The 5,804-nt window shown below is 26.1% G+C and overlaps 1 non-coding gene across 1 annotated transcript; it reads right to left on the reverse strand.

Annotated features, from left to right (window-relative positions):
- Positions 1 to 940: 940 nt before the first annotated feature.
- On the reverse strand, positions 941 to 1,014 carry Trnai-aau (transfer RNA isoleucine (anticodon AAU)). The gene has a single exon. It is a non-coding gene; the product is annotated as a tRNA-Ile (tRNA).
- Between the last annotated feature and the right edge of the window lie 4,790 nt (positions 1,015 to 5,804).

Here is a 5,804-nt window from a genome sequence, read left to right on the forward strand (position 1 = left end):
TCGTTGCGAGCGGCGAAGTGTCCTGCGCGGCGCGGCGAGTGCGCATGCGCGCGACAGGTGGCTGCCCGGGTGTCGCACCGTTCCTCACTCCCCCTCCGCACGTCACAGGTGACAGCGGATTCTTGCATCTATTTTACCGACGATAAAATTTTATACAATCTTATATATGAATAAAATATATATATGTATATATATACATATATAAAATATCGATATATTAAAGATACATATGCACAAACCACTGCGATATAAATTTATTTCATAACAATATTCACAATAAACATTGCATTGTATTTAGAAGTATGAGAAATTGTCATTTTATTAGAGGCATGAACGAAGATCGTCAACTTGGAATAAATTCCTGTGACTGTCACTGAAGAGGTAATTGAAGAACGACAACATTACCGACTGCTTTAGTCACTCCGAAGATACACGAATATTTTAATTTATTTATTATCCAGTCAGTTATATATATCGATAATAAATCTTTTCTTCAAGAATAATAAATACAATTAAATCAGAAAACCTTTTTCACGTTAATTTTCCCAAGATCACTACTCTTTAATATTTTATCTTGATACCTACAGCTGAAAAATTAATGTACCAATAACAGTTGTCGATAACATACCGAGGGATCTCACTTTATCATTTTCTAACTAATCATGAGCAGATAATCACGAGGAAAAGCTCTGATTTATATGAATAATTTTAAAATTTTTAATTTAAATAGGTAATAAACAATATGAAACTGTCAGGAATAAAAAAAAACAAAAATATTTTCTATTAATAAAAATAATAACAAATTGCACAATTTTAATTATAACTACAATATCTGCATCATATATACTCTGTTGTTGCATACTGTAAATTACAATATTTCTAATTATGATATTAATATCTTTTTAATGTAAATATTGTTGCAAAAATTAAAAAAAAAAGATGGCCCATGGGGGGATCGAACCCACGACCTTCGCGTTATTAGCACGACGCTCTAACCAACTGAGCTAATGGGCCTTCTTACAAACAGCTCTCTATGACAGCATTTTCTGTACAACTTTGTCATTCATTTAATTCGAAAATAATATTAAATGTATTTTATACGAGCACTTCAATGTCAAAGAGAAAGAAATTGTTCGGTCGATGGAGTCGAACCTTCGTCTTTCATTGGCTGCGTTCAGCAGGAAAAGCTGCTTTGCAACTGTTGTAAAATTCGTGAATCTGATTGGTGTATGCTCTTAGATCCACTCAAAATTAAGAACATACACCAATCAGGCTCATGAATTTTACAACAGTTGCAAAGCAGCTATTTCTGCTGAACGCAGTCATTATTTCTGAATACATTCCAACTAATGGAACATGTTGCTAACTTGATTACTTTAATGAATACATTTTAATGAATATTTAGAACTAGTAATGTATCTTGTAGAAATTTTTAATAAAAATTTAATTATGTAAAAATAAAAACGTATGAAACAGAAATAGAGAGCTTCGTCAAGATTTAATTTAACGTGTCGATAAATTATTATTACGATATTATATATATATATAATAGTATTGGATTTATTTACTTTTATTTTCTATAGCTAAACAATTCTTTATTAAAAAATTCTTTATTAATTAAAGATTTTCTCTTTATTAAATAAATTATAAATTATTTTAATTATAAATTATTTTATAATTATATAATTTAATATATCTAATTTTTCGAATATCATTCTTACAAGTGTGTTATATCGTTTTGTTAATGATATAAATAATAAAAACACGTATCTGAAAATAACTGCGTGAACAGGTTCTTATTTACGTTTCATGTATCAATGTCGCACGGAATTATATTTTCCTGCTCAATTTTGAAAGGAAGTTGTTTATGAAAAGATTTCGCATCAACCTTCAGACTTCAGACATCGCGTTTTTTATCTCTTATGATATACATCGACAATCCTTAACCTTCCAACTTCCAAACACACGAGGACAGTCATCCTTGTCCGAGAACACGTCTTTGTCGTTTGCAGAAAGAGTTCGTGAACCCTATATCGATTCCACTATTCATAGACACGACAAAAGACAAGTCAATGGACTGCTGTTCGTTTCGATGGATGTATTACGTAGAGTGTATGTTAACAGCAAGTCTATAACTGACTTCCTTCTTTTGCAACTTATATATAAAGTATAAATTGCTCGGACGTCAACGAACATATGTTGCAAGGGCACCACTGTAAAATCGAGGTGCCCTTCGAGGACAATGCAATGTGTTACGATTACGATGCAATTTCTATAATTTGAACTCCTAATAACTCAAATTAATTGATTAATTCTAATTTCGTATCCTTTCTCTTAAATAAATATACGTTATAAAATAAAAAAATCTCATATATTATACTAACAATAAGATGCAACATGTGCACTAGTTTTAAAAAAAATAGTAAAATAACAAAAACTCTTAACTTACAATGTAAAACTGAAGATATGGAATCATAATAAATATGTCATAAAGTATATATAAAATGCCAAATCAGCTGTTTTGCATATATGAAAAACATAACTGTCAAAACGAATATCACATAAGCATTAAAAAGAATAGGCGCGAGTTTTTATATACAAAGATGGAATGCGCTGAAATATATTAATATCAAATGCAAATCATGAATGAAAAAATTTATGCGCATTTTATTACGTTATGTTTCCTTCGTAAAATTGCACGAAATGCTGAAAAATTCATATGTAATGTCTGAATGATGTGAAAATGTGGTCGGAATAATAATTAAAAGAAAATTTTTTCTCTACGATAAAAATTTCGAAAGAAGATATTATTATGTTGCTAAAATTACTTGTAAGAGATAAAAAGACAAATCTCATATCTCTTTTATGTTGAGCTAAATTTTGTGGAAAAAAAACAGAAATGAATAAACATCAGATTTTTTCCTCTATCTTTTTACTTTATAATAGATATATTGCGAACATTTGTAATGCACGATAAAAAAGAAAATAAGCTAGCAACCTTTATTCTGTCTCTTTTTCTTTTTTTAGAACGTTTTTTAGAAATATATATGGCTTAATGCCGTGTTATGTGACGTTTACGATTTAACAACATTTCACAATATTTCTCATTTGCATGTTGTGTGTTGCTTGTCTGAAGCAGAATTACAAATTTCAACCTTCAAAAAAGATAATTTTTTTAAGTTTATTTCAATCTTTAATTTGTGAAGAAGGAGAAAGAAGAAAAGAGATAGAGATATATAGAGATAAATAGAGAAAAATAGAGAGATAGGGAAAAAAATATGTTTTTAACTTTATGTTGAAAACTCTCTAAAAATGATCGATGATTATATTTTATCTATTTATTTGAAAAATATGCATTTAATTTAATGTATTGTTAATGAAGAGAAAATTTACAATTAGTCTTGTGTGCTATTGTAAATATTTGCGAATAATACGATTTATATCGCAGCTGTATTAGTTACTGCACTTTCGCTTGCCTTTCATTCCGTGCTATAAGTTTCTTAGAAATCATTATAATATTTTGTAAAAATATTATAGAATAAGTAGCAAATATGTTTCATATTTCATATATGTTTCATATTCCATATACTTCATAATAAAATATATTTAATAGAGTTTAATAACAAATTGTATAAAATAAATAATAAAAAACATAAAGAGAGAGAAGGGAAAGAACCAAAGGAAAAGTTAAAATATAGTGATCTTGCGCTAAATTAGTTCTTGGATTAAAAAGAAGCGCACATAATAATCATTAGCCGCTATTAAAAAAATATTATTGATGATATTTCTAACGAGTAATATCATTATGCCATTTCTAACGAGTTAATATCATATATGTATAATAGTTTATTTTTCTAATAAATTCCATTGCGCTTTATATTGCGCATTTGTAATATTTTTCTTTTATTTTAAAAATAACAATATATATTATATACATTATTTTAAAATTTTTTAGAGGAAGATTTTTTTACAAAGATTCTTTTCTCACAAATTTTCTCGAAGAATATAACTATACGAACATTATATGTATATTTAAAATATATTAATTTGTGTAAGTAAAATATGTCATGATTATATAATTTTATCTCATCTAATGAGAAAAAAATTTCTTGCAAAACATGATCATCTTTTTTACAAATTCTGATGATTCTTTAATAGTTCAAGATTCTGTCGACTCAAAAAATATGTCGTCTCACGTTCCATTTAGAGATTTACATGTATAGAGACTTAATATGCAGTTATCAATCGATAAATGTTACGAGCAAATGGAATCAATAAATTATACTGTTCCGCGCTGGTCGTTTATGATGTATCTTGTATGCGAGAGAATAGATATAATATTAAAAAATGCTCAGTCGAATTATATTTAAACGCGTGATAGTAAATAATATAAGGATATATGAGTTATTATATAATTATGCATATTATAATTTAATTTATTAATTTTTAAACGGTTTGTTTTAAAATAAATATGTATCAATAACTTTAAATTAATTGATAACTTAACGATAACATTTGGAACGCATTAAAACTTGAAGTTAAAGTACATTCTAAAGTACACACTCGGTTATTATAAATACATTTTATGTAATATGTTATAAACACATTGTGTGTGTTTCTTTTTATAAGCTTGCATATACATATATGTATTGCGAATTATCTGTCCAAGAAATGCTAAATTATCTTTTTCATATTATCACAAGACAAATATACCTTATCATTTAGACCTATGACTTGCTGTGAGTTGTGATATCCCGTCAGTACTATTGCAGTAGATTTGTAGAAATATTGATTAACATTAATAATATTAACATTAATAATATTCATAGAGTACATACGATTGTGTGTCATATTCTGTTACATTGTTTTTGAGAAATGCAAAACTCGCTATAACAGCTTATAAATATATATTGTTAAATGATAATATGTAAGTAATTTATCTCATAATTAATATATTCATTATATAACATATTTATTATATTATATAACATCATATTATATTATATATATTATATTATATCATAAAGATATCCAGAGAACAAATATTTAATATTGACATATCGATAAAATTCATTGATTGATTGTTGAATCGATACAATTAACTTTTATTTTAAAAAGTAATTTATTACTCATTTACTCATTAAAATTCTTAAATTTGAAATAATTAATATGTATTAATATAAAAATGATGTCTAAATATTTGTAAATGCATTTTAGCACGAGACATCGATATAAAAATATCGAATTTAATAATACAGACATTAATACTATTGATTACAAAAAAAAGCAAAAGCTATTGATTTTGAATAAATATAACACAAACAATAGATGATTGTATTATTTTTATATTGTAATTTTCTTTAAATTAATTGCATGTTATTTCAAATCAATCTTATTTACTTGCTTAATTTTACTCTTATTATTTTATTCTATTCTACTTTTATTTAATAATTAATAATTAAAACGATATAAGCCAAAGAAACAAAAAGATTAAGCTATAATTAGCTACATATTAATTTCTAATATTTAACTAATTGTAATAATTAAAAATTGTTATTATAAATTACAAATTTATTAATTACTGAGTTTCTATCTATTTAATTATAAGTCACGTATCACGGCTTATTTTTAGTTCAATAAATACAAAATTATGATATCTTAAAATTTAAAGAAGAGGAAATTCAACCTTTAACAATCTATCTCTATATGTGATTCGTTTATCAGCATTTCTAACACAAGCGATACGCACGAGCTACTATCGCATATGTCATTTCAGATTCAATAAAAAGATTTAATTTATTCAT

The sequence above is a fragment of the Camponotus vicinus genome, unplaced genomic scaffold (genome assembly GCF_025532165.1).
Source record: "Camponotus vicinus isolate PSW18456_S1 unplaced genomic scaffold, iyCamVici1.0 SCAF_11, whole genome shotgun sequence".
NCBI lineage: Eukaryota > Metazoa > Arthropoda > Insecta > Hymenoptera > Formicidae > Camponotus > Camponotus vicinus.